The sequence below is a fragment of the Camelus ferus genome, chromosome 1 (genome assembly GCF_009834535.1).
Source record: "Camelus ferus isolate YT-003-E chromosome 1, BCGSAC_Cfer_1.0, whole genome shotgun sequence".
In the NCBI taxonomy this organism is placed as follows: Eukaryota; Metazoa; Chordata; class Mammalia; order Artiodactyla; family Camelidae; genus Camelus; species Camelus ferus.
In genome coordinates, this window is record NC_045696.1 from 54,523,004 (window position 1) to 54,542,213 (window position 19,210).

At 39.3% G+C, this 19,210-nt stretch overlaps 2 long non-coding RNA genes across 2 annotated transcripts in view; one reads left to right on the forward strand and one right to left on the reverse strand.

The window, feature by feature from the left end:
- Positions 1 to 19,210, reverse strand: part of LOC116666611 — a 1,176,059-nt gene that overhangs the window by 944,703 nt on the left and 212,146 nt on the right. The window lies entirely within an intron of this gene.
- LOC116666617 lies at positions 7,659 to 18,340 on the forward strand. The gene is made up of 3 exons (XR_004323556.1): positions 7,659 to 7,838; positions 9,603 to 9,604; positions 18,331 to 18,340. It is a non-coding gene; the product is annotated as an uncharacterized LOC116666617 (long non-coding RNA).

Below are 19,210 nucleotides of genomic sequence, written 5' to 3' on the forward strand. Positions count from 1 at the left end.
AAGAAGTTGTAGGATATTACTCAGTCATAAAAAAGAATAAAATAATGCCATTTGCAGCAACACGGATGGACCTAGAGATGGTCAAACTAAGTTAAGTAGTCCAGAAAGGGAAAGAAAAATATCATATGATACATCTTATATGTTGAATAAAAAAAAAGAAAAAGATACAAATAAACTTACTTACAAAACAGAAACAGATTCAGACATAGAAAACAAACTTACAGTTACCAGTGGGGAAAAGGAGGTGGGGAGGGATAAATTGGGAGTTTGAGATTTGCAGATACTAACTACTATATATAAAATAGATAAACAGCAAGGTCCTACTGTACAGCACAGGGAACTATATTCAACATCTTGTAATAGCTTATAATGAAAAAGAATATGAAAAGGAATATACATATATATGTGTATGTATAACTGAATCACTATGCTGTACACCAGAAATTGACACAACATTGTAAACTGAAAAATACTTCAGATTAAAAGGAAAAAAAAAAAAAAAAAAAAGAACAAGCTGGGAGGGATCCAGCATCACATGACCAATCAGTGTGCCAGATTCTCTAACAGAGGAAATGTTCAATGAGCACTTTCCTTTTCAAGTTTATGAGGTTCTATCTTTACTTCGAATATTACCTTCCACAGGCAAACACATTTTTAGAATGCCCTGACAGAAATGCTTCTTGTCAGTTTGACACTGATCATTTCCAAATGTTAACTTTACCCACCCCCAAACACAGTTTTAACACCACTGAACATACTAAAAATAAATGTGTCTACAAGAGATTCTGAAAAGAGAATTCTGGAGATGTCTTGACTGTTACAGCAGAGTTGGAATAAGAATACACCCTAAGGTAAGCTTATGTTTTCATACACTTTTTTCCCTCTTGAGGCAGTGAATTGTGAGGGTGAAAAATACGACATGTGCAGCCAGACTCTTGGTTTAAAACCTTCCACTGGAGTTCGCTAGCTGTGCTGACAAGCAAGCTGTTTAACCAATCTGAGGCTTACCATCCCTATCTGTAAATTGAGGATAAGTACAGAACCCAGCTTGCAAGGTTACTGAAGAGAAAAGGATTTGATCTACGTAGAACACTGGAACAGAATCTGGCATAAGGCAAAAAGAGGAGTGTTAGCTATTTTAGGTATTATTATTACTAAAGTCATTGTTTTAAAGGCACAGAAGATGACTTATAAAGTGTCACAGCACCAAAGAGGTGACAGAATCTATGACTGAAAGCTATTTCTTGAGGCTCCAGCCAAAAAGATGTATTCTTCACCACAGCCAATCTGCCTGCACATACATATCCAAAAACCTGAAGAAAATCACACGATGGAGACTCAGATGATAATACAGTGCAAGGGATTTAGGGGGTGGGGAAAAAAATCCGTGTCCTGCAGAAATAGCTATGACACTAAACACTGCTTCAGAGATATTTGATCTTTATTTTTCACAGAAGCTTAAGATAAGTGACAGACAGGGCTCTGAACCTACAGTTGGGCTTTAAAACTGTCAGGATATGGTGTTTTTGTATTAATGTGAGCATCTTTCAACAACTCAAGTGGAATAAACTATTACTCATCCCGCCCTCTGAATGCCAATAGTTTGTGAGCACAGAAGGAAGCCCCTATGTAGAAATACCCCACTTCACGTTCTAGGGAACAAGCCCAGGGAAAGTAAATACGTTATCGTATCACTATACCAGACCTCGCCTTAATAAGAACAGGGAGAGCAAAAATGATGCGGCTATCATTTATTTTTCCAACTGAATATAGATCAGTCGTCATCTACGGTTTCAAAAATTTCATAATAATAGAAGGCAAATGGTAAATCAAAAAGGGACGCAGGACAGAATATATTTTACACGACCATATGTGACTGCGCTGTCCTTATAGTTACCCTTCTGCCGTTGACGAGTGAAAATATTATCACAAACTTGTATTTGGGAACAACTCATCTACAGGCCTGTTTGACATAATCCCAGGAGGAGGGTTAGATTAGCTTTATCTGGGTGCTTCAGCTTCCTTATTTATCAAAAGGACATGATCATCTTTTCACTACATCCAGTGGCTTTCTCTCATCCTCTTTAAATGTTCTGCCACATTTTCTGACCAGCCTCTTTCTTCGGTTTTTCCATTACTGTACCAATCTTGTTCTTTCAGGTCGTGCATCCCTCTCTCGAACTCCAGTTCTTCCTGACATCAGCTGTGGTCTTCCCCTGGGGTATAATCATCCAGCACCCTTTCACTGCGTTCTCTGAAAGGACTCATATATGTTTTCTTTGTTCACACTGCTCTTTAGCAAATGACCTTCAAATCTTTCTCTCCAGCACAAGGTCCCCAAACCTACCAGATATCTCTTCCTTGGTAATTTATTATCACCTCAATCTCATATTTAAAACCACTTCAACTTGCTTCCCAAAATGATCCCATTCTGGCCAATGGGGAAATTATTCTAGTTCATTGAAGTTAAAGTTAAAGAGAAACCTGTGTCTCTTTCTCCCTATCACCCCAATATCTAGTCTACTGTTTCTCCATAATTTCTCTTCATGTCCTATGTCTTCTGATCTAATTATCTCTAATGTTATGTTACTAGTTCATAGCTACTCCTAGCAGTGTCTTTTCTGCATCACTTCTACAGTGCTTTTTCATTAAAAAGCACCAATATACTTTTAAGTATTTTGATTATATTAAGTCACTTCCTTAAACAAGGATTTGTGGTACTTCATTTTGTTTCTGAGACCAAATACAAAGTCCTCATCTTGGTCCTTTAGGTCCCATTTGGAGTCTTGCAGTCTTATTTCCAAAGGCTCAAAAAGAAGATGGGTTTTTCTCTATTAGTCTGCTCATAGGTCAAGCTCATTCCTACCCACCAGTGTCTACTCAGCTCTCTCTCCCGCCCACAATGCCCTCATCATTCCTCTAAACCAAACAAACCTGGTCATGGGTTTCCCCTACCTCCATCAATTCAGACTTCTCTTTTCCAAAATTGTCAGCAAATTTGATAGTTCCTCAGGGTCTAATAATCTTACGTTTGCTATTAATTTTATAAATATTTTACAGTAATTTTTCTTTCCATTCAAGAAGTAATCTTTACTTATAGATTACTCGCTACAAAAGTATTTGTATTTAAAAACTAGGGTTTTTAGTGATTATTTCCATTTAAATGCATCTTGTATAGAGGGATGAGAGAGAGTAAAGCACACCAGATAGGAAGACAAGGCTGTCATGTCTCAATTCAGCTCTCAATTATTCATGGGGCATTCCTTAGTATGGAAGAAGTCAGAAAACTGTGCAGAACATTATTTTTTTAAACCGGTGTCTCTGTAGTACCTAGCAAACAACCTGTCCAGGTTAGGCTGGATAAATTTAGCTCCCTTAAACAAATTCAGATCTTCATATCAATGCAAATGAAATCTAAAGTTCTAAAGATACCTGCCATATAATCTAATATTCATTATCAGAATATTTATATATCAGAAAAGTTATATGCAAGTATACTGATAATGAGTTTTAGATTACATGGGCAAGTTGGATATTATCTAGCAATCCCACTTTTGAGTATATATCCAAAAGAAATGAAATCATTAACTCCAAGTGGTATCTGTATGCCCATATTCATTGCAGCATTATTCAAAATTGCCAAAGTTTGGAACAAACCGTCTGTCAGCGGATGAACAGATCAAGAAAATATGGTGTATCCATATACAGACAATGAGGTATTGTCACTCAGCTTTAAGAAAGAAGGAAATCTTATCACTTGCAACAACACAGATAAATCAAGAGGGCATTACGCTAAGTGAAATAAGCCAGATAGAGAAAGACAAACACCATATGGTATCAGTTATATGCAGAATCTATATAAATGGCTCATTTATGGAAACAGAGTAAGGTTGCCTGGAAAAATAGGGAAAGGTTGGTAAAAGGATGCAAAGTTTCAGTTTTAAGATGAATAAGGTCTGAGGATTTAATGTATAACATGGTGATTACAGCTGATAACATTGTATTGTAAAATTGAAAAAATTTTCCCAGTCCTTTTCCTTTTCTTAACAAAACTACTAAACAAATGTGTACAGGAGAGGAAAACTGATATTTGCAAACTCTGTGCCATAAACAGGCATCTCAATAATGCCATGTCCAACAGTCATGTGCAAGTCATTAACATCAGGTAGACAATTCTTAGTTTGAGAAACTTGCTAAGAGAATAGAAATTAAATATTCTAACACAAAAAAGGCAAACATGTGAGCTGATGGATGGGTTAATTAACTTAATGGGGCAAAATCCTTTCACAATGTATATACATATATTAAATCATCATCATATTGTATACTTTAAATCTTATAATTTTATTTATCAGTTATACCTCAATAAAGCAGAGAAAAAATAATGGAATGCAAGAAAGCTAATTAATAAAACACTAGAGCCAGCAAATGTCCCAGATGTCAGGATAAAGTGGTAAATTTCTTAAGTTCAGGCCAAAAAAAGACAATTTCTGGCAAAATTCTAGGAAGTCATTAAATAATGATTTTTGAATATGTGCTTGTTAGTGAATTCAACATTAATTAATGCATCTATGTATCTACTCTGATGAAGCATACGTTACGTTTAGAAATCAGTAACCACCAGGTGTCAATAGGTAACTCAATAAAGTAATGTCAAAGCTCAGAAATAGAATGCTTGAGTAGTAAAACAGGGCACTGCCACAAAGAATCCTGTGTTACTGATTTCAGCGGTAAATTTTACTTTGTCTCCTTTGATATCCTAAAAATAAGTTGGTGAAATGTGATCCTTGATTCTAATTGCACTTGAAAAAAGTTCTTTTCCCATTCAATATTCAATACCTTGTCAAATTTGCAGCTGGCACAAAGCTGAAAGCAATATCTAGTATACCAGAAGATGGGAGCTAGACTCAAAATAATCTTGACAGGCTGGAATACTTGGCTGAAACCAACAAGATTAAACGTAATAGGAATAAGTATAAAATACTGTATTTGGCTGTAAACAAAATTTTTAAACAGGATGCAGAAAGCAATAACTGTTAAAGAAAAATAACATGGTAAACTTCATCAAAATTAGAAACTATGTTCATCAAAAGACAAAGAGAAAGAAAAATACCATATGATATCACTTATATGTGGAATCTAAAAAAAAAAGACAAACTTATTTACAAAACAGAAACGGACTCACAGACATAGAAAACAAACTTATGGTTACCAGGAGGGGGAAGGGGGTGGGAAAGGATAAATTGGGAGTTAGAGATTTGCATCTAATAACTACTACATACAAAATAGATAAACAACAAGTTTATACTGTATAGCACAGGGAACTATATTCAATATCTTGTAATAACTTATAGTTAAAAAGAATATGAAAACAAATAGATGTATGTTCCTATATGACTGAAGTACAGTACTAAACACTAGAAATTGACACAACATTGTAAACTGGCTATAATTCAATAAAAATACATTAAAAAAAAAGAAAAAAATACAATAGGCAGACCATGGACTGGAAGGAAATATTCACATAGCATATATCTGACAAAGGATTGGCAACCAGGATACAAAAAGAACATGTACAACTCAATAAAAGTAACTGCAACTTATTTGAAATTATATTAGATGACACACCAGAAATTGATGCATAGACAGAGGAATGAATAAATGCAGAAGTGATAAAGCAATTTTGCAAAATGTTAATTACAGAATACAGGTAATGAGAATATGAGTGTTTACAGTTTTTTCAACTTTTTCAAATTTTTTGTATGTTGGAAAATTTCATAATAAAATCTTGAGGAATAAGGGTATAATTATATAAGTTGTAGAAACTACGTCACTTATAGAAATTTTAAATGTAAAAGAGAGGTTACAAAAGTATGTAAGATTCTGTGTGTGTATCCTACTGTGTGTAATGGGAAAAAATGGACAAGAAATAGTTTAACAGAGGTTTTCATGGAATAGGCAGAGACAGAGGGAGAGGGGAAGTAATTTTTCAGTTTTACTTACTTGTTTTTCCCAGCTGTCTTACAGTGAAGGTGAATTGTTTGTATATTTTCAAAATCATTATTTTTTTTTCTTTTTTTTTTTTTTTAAATTGAAGTATCGTCCGTTTACAATGTTGTGTCAATTTCTGGTATGCAGCATAATAGTTCAGTTATACATGTACATGCATATATTCTTTTCCATTATAGGTTACTACAAAATATTTAATATAGTTCCCTGTGCTACGCAGCATAAACTTGTTTATCTGTTTTACATACAGTAGTCAGTATCTGCAAATCTTAAAATCCCAATTTATCCCTTCCCATCCCCTTCCCCCGACCAGTAACCATAAATGTTTTCTATGTCTGTCAGTCTGTTCCTGTATTGTATATAAGTTCATTTGTCTTGTTTTTTTTTAAAGATTTCACATATAAGTGATATATTTTTAAATGAAATGTTTCCATATTTTGAAGAAAAAGAGATGTAGTTCGCAGGATTTGTCCGTTTATTGGCAACAGTAATGGCCATGCAAACAGAGGGCAGATGTGTTTGGTCTTGGTAACTGGCTATGGGGGACCAGGTAGATGAACAAATTGTAAATAAGAGAACAGTGGGAAAGTAAAATATGTAAGGGACACTACCTGTCTCAGCACCATCCCGACACATAGCACTCCTCTCATTTATTTGAACACAACAACACTTTCCCCTTTCAGGTCTTTACTTTCCTGCCTATTATATGCTTCCTCTCCTCTGTCTTCTTGTCTAATTTTACTCATCCTTCAGATCTCACTTCCCTACCAAAGAATTCTAAAACTTCCCAAACTAATTTAGGACACTCAGTCACAGCTTTTCATAGCACATGACATTTTCGTAGCATTTATGATAACAAGAGCATTGTTTATTATCAGTCATCCTCACTAGAATGGATGTTTGTTCACTGCAACTGAGTACCCAGAGTAGTGGCTGCCACATTAGAGGGATTCAGTAAGTATTATTAAATAAAGTTACTGAGTTTAGTTACAGACACGTTAAATTTACATCAGTAAAAGGATGCCAAGCTGGTAATGTTCAGCCAGACTCTAAAGATCTGTATCTGCAGTTAATAAGAAGTAATGGAACTAGAGGTGAGGTTTTGGGTAGCATCAGAAAGAAAGCATTTAGTGATCTGAGAGTGAAAGGAAAAGGTATGTAAAGAAAAGGGCAGGTGACTGAGGATCCAACCAATCTGGTTGATTTCATTATCATTTCCCCTTTATCTTCTTTTATCTTAATCTACTTGCATCTTTTTATCTTATTCTTACTTGTAGTGGAGGCAGGGTGCCAGCTTAACTAGCACTAAATTAACTAAAGCCTAAAGCATGTGAAGCAATGATCAGCTCCAGGACAAGCTGCTTCAGATCTTGGCAGCTTAGACTTGGCTTCTAGCTCCTCTACTTTTCTGCATGGCTAGGAAAGATAGGCAGCAAATGTAGGAGCAGACTCTTAGATAGCACCGTTCCAATACCGTGGAAATGCCAGGAACTCAGAGCCTCCTCCTCTCACAGCCAACAGATTGATTATTCTATTTAAGATGTTCATTCCATAAGTATTTATTAAATGCCTATTATGAATCAATCATTGGCTTAGTAATAAAGGTCCCTGTTCCTAATGGAGGTCATGTTACGGTGGGCCAAGAGACCATAAGTATATAAACGAACAAGTTTTCAAATACAAATTTAAGATGCCATTAAGGGTTGTGGGGAGAGCCACGCAACAAAGAAAATATGAGAGGGGATGGTCATGGAGGCACCCCATATGACATTTCACCTGAAAACCAACAAGATGAGACAGAATCAGTTTTGTGAAGGGAGATGGAAAACGTTTCAGGTAGAAGGAGCAGCCTATGAAAGGCTTGAGGCAGAAAATTACTAAAAGTATTTGAGGACCTGAAAGCAGCCCAGTTACAGAAGCAGAATAGCAGAGAAGAAAAGTTAGATTTGCGATGGAGGTAGGGATCCGAATCCTTCAGAGCTCCATGACTGTGCCTATTAACACTGGATGTCAGAGGAGCATCACTCGGAAACCACAGGTGGCTTTAAGTACAGAAGTGCCATGATCCAAGGGAGCGACCTTATATCTCAACACAAGTCTTCCAAGTGGCTGGGCCCTACATTTTTTGCTGGCTGGTTGATTTTTGTTTAATATTTTTTCCCCTAAGTGCCCTGAGCCTGTTGAGGACTTTCCTCTTACTTGTATGCCAAACCAGTCTCTACATTACAAGTTAGAGAGCTTATCAACCAAATCCATAAAGGCGGAAACTGAAAGGAATTTGAACCATGTAGTGATGATAAAATAAGAAACAACATGTCAGCACTTAGTACTTGTTTTATCTTACTTTAATGAGTCATTTAAAAAAAATTTAAACCTGTTATTTATGTGCTGATGGCTCAAAGAAAGGCAAGAGACTTTATAAAGGGATAAAAAAGAGCCCAAGACATTGCATTGCTTTTGACATATACCTAACAGAGAAGGTTGTTAAATACTAGAATAAGTTCCCAAGAGCTTCTTCCTGAGGCCATTAGAAATCAGAGACTCATTTGTCTGGAATAATTGTGAGGCTGCCACGTCTAAAAGAAAAAAAGATAGACTGGATTTTCTGTCAAGTTTCTCCTGAGACGAACAGTCCAATAGTCTCCAAGAGATTCTCATAACTAACAGGTTGTAGAGTAAAGAGAGATCAGAACCTGGAAAATTAGCAGGTGATTCACAGATATGAACTGACTTCTTGGTTGAGAGTGCTGGGAAGGGGGGTATCTGAGTAACGGTGAAAATCTATTTTTAACAATAACCATTTATACATAAGGTGCACTCCAGGTAACAGTGTGTAATGTTCTCAGCCACCATAAGTCAAATTGAATTTAACGTGCTCTAAAGAACACATTACACATGAAAGATGTGGACACCAGGATCAGATAAGTTAAAGTTACCAGGAGGCAGACAGTGGAAGAAGAGAGGGCCAGCCACGATACAGAAACAATTGAGTGCTGGGGGTAAGGCTGGCCAAGTAGGATGGTGAAAGCAATGAGACAGGCAGCACAAGATGGAAGATGGAGCCCAAGGTGGCAGTAGCTCCCTTGGAAGAAACCTGCCCACTGGCACCGGCAATACACTGCCAGCCAAGCAGGGGACGGCTCAATGGAAAACATCTAAATCAGGTCAGTCCAGCCCACTGGCAGCAAGGCAAGCCAGTCCAGGCAGAGCCAAAGGCAGAATCAGTCTACCCAGAAGAACATGAGATGGGCAATATCCACAGCATGGGTTTAACGGAAGCCCACCAACTGGCAAGCTAACACATCTGAGCAGAACGGATCAGTGTGCAAAAGCCAAGAGATGTGATTTGAGCTGTGCCAAGTGAGCAGAAGGGTCTCTGAGGGAGTATCAGCTTCCTATCAACCAGGAGCCCTCTGGCATCATGAGAGCTACATATACACGGCCAAGTGTGGTGGGGTAGGGATCGTGGCAGTAGGCATGTAGGATGCACAGAACGAACAGCTAAACTACTACAGTGGAAGCCCATAGGACCCATGCGTCCTGCTGCCCAACAGCCAAGCACAGCCTGAAAGACTGGAAGAGCACTGGACAAGGAGTCAGAAAGTCCTGGTTCCAACTCTATTTTTGCCAAATGATCTTGGATAGAAATTCTGTCTTGAGAGCCCAACTCCTTCTTGTCATCTAGGAACTTCAGCTCTCCTTCCTAAAATGGAATTCCAAACGCAAACTGAGACTGGAGTGTCCCCCACACTCATAGTCCTCCCTAATGCCATCATTCCTCTCTGAGATCCCCAGCTGCCTAACCATCTAAGGAAAGGCTGGTTTTGTCTTTCGCCCTCATGCACGTTCTTCCTTCTGCTTTTCAGTCTATGCTCTTGCATACATTATCTGAGGGCCTGAACTAGTCCCCATGACCCATACTTGGGGTATCCTTTACCGGAACCCACATCACCTCCATGGGCGCAACAAAATCCAGGCTGGGGTCATTCCAGTTTGGCCTATTTCATGAAATAAAGTCACCTGTGCTTCAGGGTCAAGGTACAGCGTTTTAAGGTTCTCCATTCCCATGCCTACCAGGAAGCTTACGACTAAAACAAAACGTAAGCAAAGTCACAGCCCCCAAAGTAAAATCATTTCTTATTATCTGGGCCTATTGTAATTTAAATGCCCATTTGCCCTTTTAAGACCACAGTCTATTAAGGCAAAAGTGTCCGTTCCCTTTAAATTCATAATGTAAAAACTTTTTATGATAATCTGATTCTCTCCAGTAAAAACATGGCAAAGATGAAACTACTCTTGATAAATCCGCGTTACATGTAATCACCAAAGACAAGATCCTTCCGGAGCAGCGATAAACTCACTTTCATAACCACGAGGGGGAACATCCCTTATTGTTCTCTGAAGGCGATCTCCCCTCCTCTCCTCCACTCTTTTCCTTTTGCTTCACTGCCGTTTAGCTCCTTTTCCTCCCTCCTTCCCTTACAATGCCCCCCACATTTACACCAAGTAAGAAGTACTCTGCTCGTGTGCCTCATGCGTTATGTTTCATTTCACATTTGGCTGGAGGAGGAGGGGTTCTTTTTGTATTCATTGTCTGTACTAGGTTCCTTCTGCTGCATCCTTCAGTAGTGCCAGAGCCTAAGAGACAGAGGTTGTCTGGGTCTTTGGCAGAACAATTCTCTGAGGAAACTGGGGAAATTCTAGAAAGGAAACGAAAGAGAAAGTGGCCAAGGTTACAAAGAGATCTCCACATGAGAGCACTGTTTATGAAACCTTAACTTTCAATGGGTCTAAACCAATGAGGGCTGTCTCAACGACATGCAAAATTACTCGACCCTTATGTCAGGATTCCCTACACATGGCATGATGAGACAGATAAGCCACCATGAATCAGGCCAACTACAATTTAGGTATCTTCTGACACGGCCACAGTCCTGTGGACCAACTTCAGAGATCAAGAAGAGTTAAGAGGAATACCACCATGACTGCAGAAGTGAATTCTTGAGTTGAGAAGATTATCACCTAGATTATTTTTTTATTTCTACTTGAAGTACAAATTTGAAGATTTTTCTTATTTGTACTCTTTTCTCTTATCCTCTACACTACTTATCTCCTGTGAGCTGACAAAACCATTACTTAAGAGATAGGGCTTCAAGATTGCATTCTTACATTCCTTCTGAAATCTCCAAGAGTTTAGGTAACATGAATTACTGTCAGGTTTTTTTTCATAACAGTACTAAGAATAAACTTCAAACCATGGGCAGGATACTGTATTTCTAACAGAATTCTTTCAAGAGTCATGTTAATATTTTCATTACAAATAGCATAGATACAAAGATTCTATCATTCTCCACCCCACCCTTCTGACCTCCCAAAATCCTGTCCCAGCTAGTCCTCTTTTATTGTAAGACCAGGCAAGGCTCAGTGTCTGCTCTGACTTTGTTTCAAATAACAAATTCACCTAGACTTATGCTAGAAAGCCTACCTAGAATCACAGAAATGACAATGATGTTGGTTGCATGACTACTGGCTCTGTCCAGCACAAGCTCTGAGGTAAGGGTACCAGGAAATCCCAGGGTTTGCCTTCCCTTCTGCATTGATTTACAAGAATAAATCCCAGCTTTGATGTAGAGAATATTAGAGATGAGATAAAAATTGCTGGTGTGGTTCAAACAAAATGGGGGAAGAGATGAATCAAAAGAAATATTCTGTATATCTGCCGTGAAAAAGTAAAATGCCTATGTTTATGTACATGATTTGTATCTTAATACATTATTGGCTTTAAGTTCTTCTGTGATTCCCTAAAACTAGATCAACATACTGATCAGGCTTCTGTGGTCTGGACCTAGCTTTCTTCCCAGAGCTAACAGTGTTCTCACACCTTCCCTGTGCCTACCGCTCTCCATGTGTGCACTGTGGCCATAGGACCTTTATTCAGTTCCTCAAAATACCTTCCTTGTATTCTCTCTGCCCATTTCCCTCTGAAAGGTTCCCCACTGGTTGACTAACTTCTACTCATGTTTCCCGCTTCCTCTTTGAGTTCATTTTTCTGGTTATGTTGTATTTGTTTTTCTATCTGCTCTCTCCTTCCATAGTGTCTCTCCATCCCAGTACTGATAGCAGATGCCAGGTTAATACCTGTCCCCTCTGGGGTATAAAGGAAAGATGACATCTGTCCTATGTACCTCTGTACCAGCTTGTTATTTGTAACATTCTTTTTAGAGAATAGACACAGGCATCCCCTGCATGCCTCAAATGCCTCAAAAAACACCCATTTACTGTGATCAGGGGAACTAATCTAAGCTGGAGAAGCAGCAGTCAGGCAACCATGCCTCTTGGGGCAGGAGAGAGTCTGTTTATGAAGTGTGATGCATAGGAACCATTTCTTGTCCACATCTCCTAGGAGCAGGGTAGGGGGCGACTATTGCTTGGGCTTAGGAAACGAAAGGAAGTAACTGTACAAAGTGTTGAGAAACCAGCACAGGAATAATCAGATTATTATTTAATCTTATCTTGAATAGAGAGTAAAAGACATTTTGCTGAAAAGACCCTTGTGGCTGAATTGTCTCTCATTTCTGAATGTTTGTTCACTGTGATTAAAAATAACTAATTAATGAATTAGAGTGAGGGAAAAGAGAAGAAGATCCTCCACTCCAACTAATTTCCTAAAGCAGTCTAGTATCCAACATGCTGCTTTTCATGTAACAGGTACTCAGGAAACATCAGCTGATCACATCAGTGTTGAAACACATGTTATAAAGAATCCAAATTATCAAACATACATTACATATATTATTTGTTCTACCTTAATGATACCGTCACCTTATCAGAATGAGTAGATTGTTTTGATAATGCTTTTCTTAAGGTCTGTATCACTTTCCACCTCAAAACCAACTGTGGCCAACCACGGCACACAGAACATATGCCTGTTGACTTAGTGGCACTACAAAATCCCCAGAATAATTTGAAATATTAGTATCTGAAAGGTGAAATCAGTATGATTCTAAGTCCTGTTACCGGCGCTGGAAAGCAGAAAGAAGGAAGTCAAAAGAAGTGGTGGTGTCAGAGTAGGCATTAGCTGTAGGCGAGGTCAAAGTCCCTGCAGTACAGCAGTAAAGGACATCTAAACGATGCAGCGTTCTCTCTCTCTCTCTCTCTCTCTCTCACACTCACACACACACTCTCTCTCTCTCTCTCTCACACACACACACACACACACACACACTCTCTCTCTCACACTCACACACACACACACTCTCTCTCTCTCTCACTCACACACACACACTCTCTCTCTCTCTCTCTCTCTCACACACACCACACACACACTCTCTCTCTCTCACACACACACACACTCTCTCTCTCTCTCTCTCTCACACACACACACACACACACACTCTCTCTCTCTCTCTCTCTCACACACACACACACACACACACACACACAGGAAGGAACACCAGTGACTCTGCCTGCCTCTTCGAGGGCCTTGCTGCCTCAACTTCAGTGCTGCAGATCTAGAGCTATATAACTTGGTTGGTTTATTTCCAGGAAATGTCTCTTGTTTGTGGGATCCACTGCTACAGGGTCACAGCCCTACTCAGAGACCCCTCTGGGGTCTTTTGCCACAGGACACACTAATCCCTGACGTGTCCCACCACCAGGGATAAACCAGTCCTCCTGACACTTGATCCACAAAGACTCACTTTACTTTCTACAATCTGTCTCAAACATATCTTACTTGACGATCCCAGCCAGCTGCAGGCCCTGAGTCTCCCGTCAGGGCTGGGTACACCAGGGTGAAGTCTCTCTCCCGCTGCTGCGTTGTTGGGTATTCCCTCCACACAACAGTACTGTCATTGAAGCAGATTTACAGCCACGGAAACCTGACTTTGGAATATCACCGTGTCTGGGATCTGTACTGTCACAAGCATTGCTGTTCCGTGACATTGGATGTTCTGCCCTGTGAGACCTGGTCCCACCTGTGACAACTAGCATCATTCACACAAGACTATGATGGTCTGCAATGATGTGCATACATTCACGTTGGGGGGGGGGGCAGGGGATGCTGCTACCTTCTGCCTCCAGTCTCCAGGGAAGACTGCAACCAAATCAGTTTCTTGGGCCCCCACAACCCAAACCAGATTTCCAAGGGAGTGAAAGCTGCTTAGAGCAGCGTGTAAATTCATGGCAAGAAGCAATAAAGGTGAGTTTTATACATTCCCATTATTGCTTCTGCGTCTTTGCAATAATGTTTATTGACATGTTTGAACGAAGCACAAGCTGCAGTTCAGTTCAACTGCCTGTGAAAATGGGACATTTGTCAAGAAACAAACCTCGCAGTTTTTAGTGGCTCTGACAGTGGGTATTAGAAAAGATATTGATGGGAAGAGAGAGACAGTAGGCAGGCCGAGGGGAGAGTGCAAAGAAGGATGCTCAGCACAGATGCCTGCCGTGGAGGAAGAGGGGATGGCCGAGGAGGTAAATGTGAACACTACACACATTGAGTGACTACCGACTGCCTTGAAGTAGATGCCCTTGTGTGGGGAACACCAACAAAAGCTCCCCTTGTCCCCAGAGCAAGGGCTCTACAGTGATGCTTTCATTCACGATCTGATTCCTCCTTTGCTCTCCCCCACCCCCACAGTCTATCTCTGATAATAATCCAGTTCTTAAGAGTGTGTGTATCGCTCTGTTCTGCGGGGTTCTCAGGAACTAGAAAGTGAGCACAGCGACTACTTAGCACACAACTTGCATGTAGTCATGCAGTCAGTTACTCAGGAATTCACAGGGAACACACTCACTGTGGGCACGGGGCACCGAGTGAGGTGTCCGGGCTGGGCACGGACCTTCCCCTCAAGGAATCCACAGTCTAGGAGCAGAACTGCTGCACTCATTAACAGTCCAGAACAGATCACCCATCCCGAGGGACATGAGTTATTTCATGGTGTTATTCTCATTTTCCCTTCACCAACGACCAAATGACTAGTTAAATGTTGGGGACAAGGTAGGCATTTAATAGATACTAACTCATATCCCAAGTATGAATGTATTTCCAATGTTCAAGGCAAAAAAAAAAAAAAATAAAAGCTACTAACAGCTCTTTTCTTGTTTAAATCAGCGCTCCAGCCTCTCAGTCATTCACTGACAGTGGCATGGCCCTCCCTGCAGCCAAACTGCCCAATTCCCATGACCACTTTCCAGTCTATACTGCCTGGCCCTAGTGAATCCATCACCAGGAGGTGCCCCCATCCTCCCGAAGCTCATCAACAGGTAGGACAGCTATGACCCACACTTACTCCAGGTGAAAGTTTTACTCTTTGGATATACAATATAAAAAAGCAAGTGAATAACACTATCTAATGGACAGCAGTTCATGACAATGGACTGCATTGCGCTTATGATGCCAGAGCATAAGATTAAAACTGTTTTGTTCTGGAAATGTCATCACAACCTATCAAAAAAGTCAGAATGACTAGTTGTATTCCTGGGAATCACATATGCTAGGACCTCAACTCCAAGTTGGCATTCATTTCTGGCAACCCTGAGTCAACAAAATTCCAAAGTTATAATTTTGCTTAAATCCTTCAATAATGTACTTTTCCACCTCGATCTTAATCTTCTCTTTCTCCTGCCTCTCTAAGCCCACAGCTTAGCATTTCACTTAAGACTTGCAAAAGCTCTGGTTTGTTTGCTATCTTTTCCTTCCCAGAGCTCTTTGTAAGTAAATCAAACCCATCTCCATGATACCATACACCACATTTAGGAGATGGACTCTCAGAGTGTAAGAGAGGTGTTGGTTTAACAGAGTTGTTCATAATGTTGTGGGTATCAAGGTACTTACAAAGCATACTACTTGCTGATGACATCTAAGATCTAGTTTTATCCATTTTTCATGGTCGGCAAGAATGCTACAGTGTTGATAAAGTTCTAAACTTGTTTCAATGACTGCAATAGCACAGAGAGGAGCTTCTCTTTACTTGGTACCCATCTCCCTCCTCATGGTGGGCCCTATAACCTCTCCCCATTTTTATGCAGCTCACATTCAATTTTGAGTTTGGCTTAGCAAATAGAAGTGGCTTCTTTATTAATATAGTGATGCCTTTAATGCTTATTTTGGAAGGCATTATGTATTGGATGAATGTGTATGTGTCTGTTGGTAAGAATTTCCAAGTGTGCACATATGTGTGAAAGTTAGAGAGAGAAGTGAATAGAAACGGAGGAAGAGCAAGGGAGGGGATGGAGGAGAGAATGAGAAGGAGCATGTTGATCAGAAATAACCTGGCTCAGAAAAAAGTAATTTACTGATAAATCATTATCCATTTAGAGGTAACCAGTGTCAGCAAAAGCTGCCTTAAATTAATCTATCTGCCGATCCTTTCAGACTTCTTATTCGGGGTAGTAGAAAGCAGGTCGACTCAGCCATGTCACGGAGTCTCTCATAAACAGTAATAAATTGTCATAGATTTCATTTCACATCTCAGCAATTCTGGCCCTAATGTGATGAGCAGAAAAGGATGGGGGTTGAGGGCCAGTATGAAGAGGGACAGTGAGATAGCATAAGCACCTGCTCTGTCCAGGCAGGAATACCTCTCACTCAGAGCTTAAAAATCCAGACAACAGAGATTCAATGAGGTGAGGTTCAATAGTGATAAGTACACTGACGTAGGAATCAGAAGTTATGGTCCTACCAGTTACCAACAGAGCCCCCTTGGGCAAGTTACCTAACCGAGGAAATAATGGCTACCTAGAAAGTGGTTGAAAAAAGGAAATGAGATTTAATAACATAAATGTACATTGCCAGGGGTGAACAATGTTAGCTAACTACAAGCCTGCAAGTCGACAATGTACCCATCACGTGCCAGGCACTATACAGATGCCCTAACTCTCAAAGAGCTGATGATGTAATAGGCATGAGAGAGAACTATAAATACACCTTTAGGAAACCTTTCAGTCACTGCCAGAGGAGAAACGAGCGCAAAGAGCTCTAGACATATAGAGAAGAATACAGTTTGTGATGGAAGGCAGTATTAGTCTGTGGCCCTTTGACACATCATTAAGATCTCAACTTCCCTTAGGAATTTGTTAAATCACTTGCACCTCAACACTGAAAATCTTCTTTGCCTCCTGGCTCCCTTAGTGAATATAATGCAGTGCCTGTAATTAATTATAAAAATAAACACTGTAATAATTTTCATGTCTGGGGCCATTATGTATTTTACCGTGCTGGTATTCTAGTAACTTGGTATGAACATCTAATTATAATTATTATTTGACATTTACATGAACTCTCCTTAAGGGAACTTTTTAAAATATTGACTAAAAATCAAAGTACTTGTTCTTAAGTTAAGTAAGCAGATCAAAGGGAGATGGGAAAGCATTAACTCACTTGATTTTTATTCATGTGTACTATACTATGTATGACTGTGTATGCATATCTATAAAATACTAGAAATGATATATTATTATATTATATAAATAGTGCTTACATTTAGAAAGCACCTTAATCATTTCTATCCTTCTTCTCATTATATGATTATTGATTCCTCAAGAAGCAACAAATGTTATCCTTTCCATTGTATAGGTTAGGACATGAAATTTGGGAACACTCGATTTGGAAACAGTTCCAGAGTCTGAGTCCCAGGACTCATGTTGACTAATTCACTGCTATCAATGCCCCTGGCTGCTATTGGCCATTACACTGCTTCTACTGGAGAGCTGTACTCCTGGAGTTCCTAAAACAGTATCTTAAATGCCTTAGATACTCAATAAATACTATGAGTGATTGAACAGAATTGGTTCTTGCAATCATCTTACTCCACCTAATGAAGAAACCACTACTTTATAAAATTATCATCATTAGAAAAGTCTGAGGAAATTTCACTGGACAGTTTGGAGATTAAAAAAAGAAAAACTAAACGTGTCTAAAGTATACCAAGTTCTCTAATATGTACATACAATTTAAATTTAAACATAGTTATAAAATACCCTGGATTTAGTGGGGGGTTTTTTGTTTGTTTCTTTTTGCTGGGGGCAGGGTGAAATGCTATCTTCAGAGTATCAGCAAAATACCCAACTATCCAGTGAAAAATTCAGAAAATGTTATAAATGTTTTACCTATGCAATGCCAAACTACATACATATTTGTAACTATTCACCAAACTGTACAACTTTCATCTGAATATTTTAAATTGTATATATGAGTCCAAGCCTAGTGTATCCAGCCTTTAGTATATACATACATGGAAGATACAGCTAGTTACTCACACCTATGCGTTTCTTTATTTAACGTATGATCAGACAAAAACTGCATATATCTTGGGGCAGGATGGGAAGAAAGAGGTCCCTGGTCAAATGTCAAGAAGACGCAGGACCCCTTGGAGTATAAAAAACACATCATGGGCTGTGCATCTGGACCCTATGTCATGCTGGCTGCTCAACATCTTAAGGTTTGTCTGTAAACATCTGTTTTCTGTTATTATTTGGCACTTACGTGGAATCTTCCTTTATAGTTTCACAAAGGACTTTCTGAAGTATGGCTCTGGTTATCTTTTTTTAGGGAGGTATGACTAAGTTTATTCATTCACTTTTAGTGGAGGTACTGGGGATTGAACCCAGGACCTCATGCATGCTAGCCATGCACTATACCACTGAGCTATACCCTCCCTTAAACTACTGACTTGAACTTAAACTTCTTATAAGGCGTGCATCACCATAAGAGCAAATCTGACTCATCTATGACATGGTTGACTCTTGGTATCTTTCAAGATGTATTTTAAATATACGATATTTAACATCACTTAAAATCCTGGTCCCATCCTTCCTCTTCAGCTTTAACTTCTGCTACTCACCAATAAGCTTCCTGATCCCTTGAGCATCCACTCAGACCTGCACTGCCTGAACACTCATGGCAGTAGATAAACACATATGGCTAATAGGAACGGCTTTGCAGGTTTGCTGACTATTCAACTTTACTTAGTACACAGTTAACAAAAAATAATCTAAAAATAATTGGCTATTTTTTTCTGTCATAGGGTACATATAGTTGGAATTTAAAAGCATTGAATTGAATATATTGGTTGAAAGAAATGATTTGGGGGGCAATCATCTATACAAAGGGCCCCCCTCTCCCACACACACACACAAAAACAACTATTTTTGTAGGACCGTATAAACATTTTAAGTAAAACAACCAACTATTTTGAAG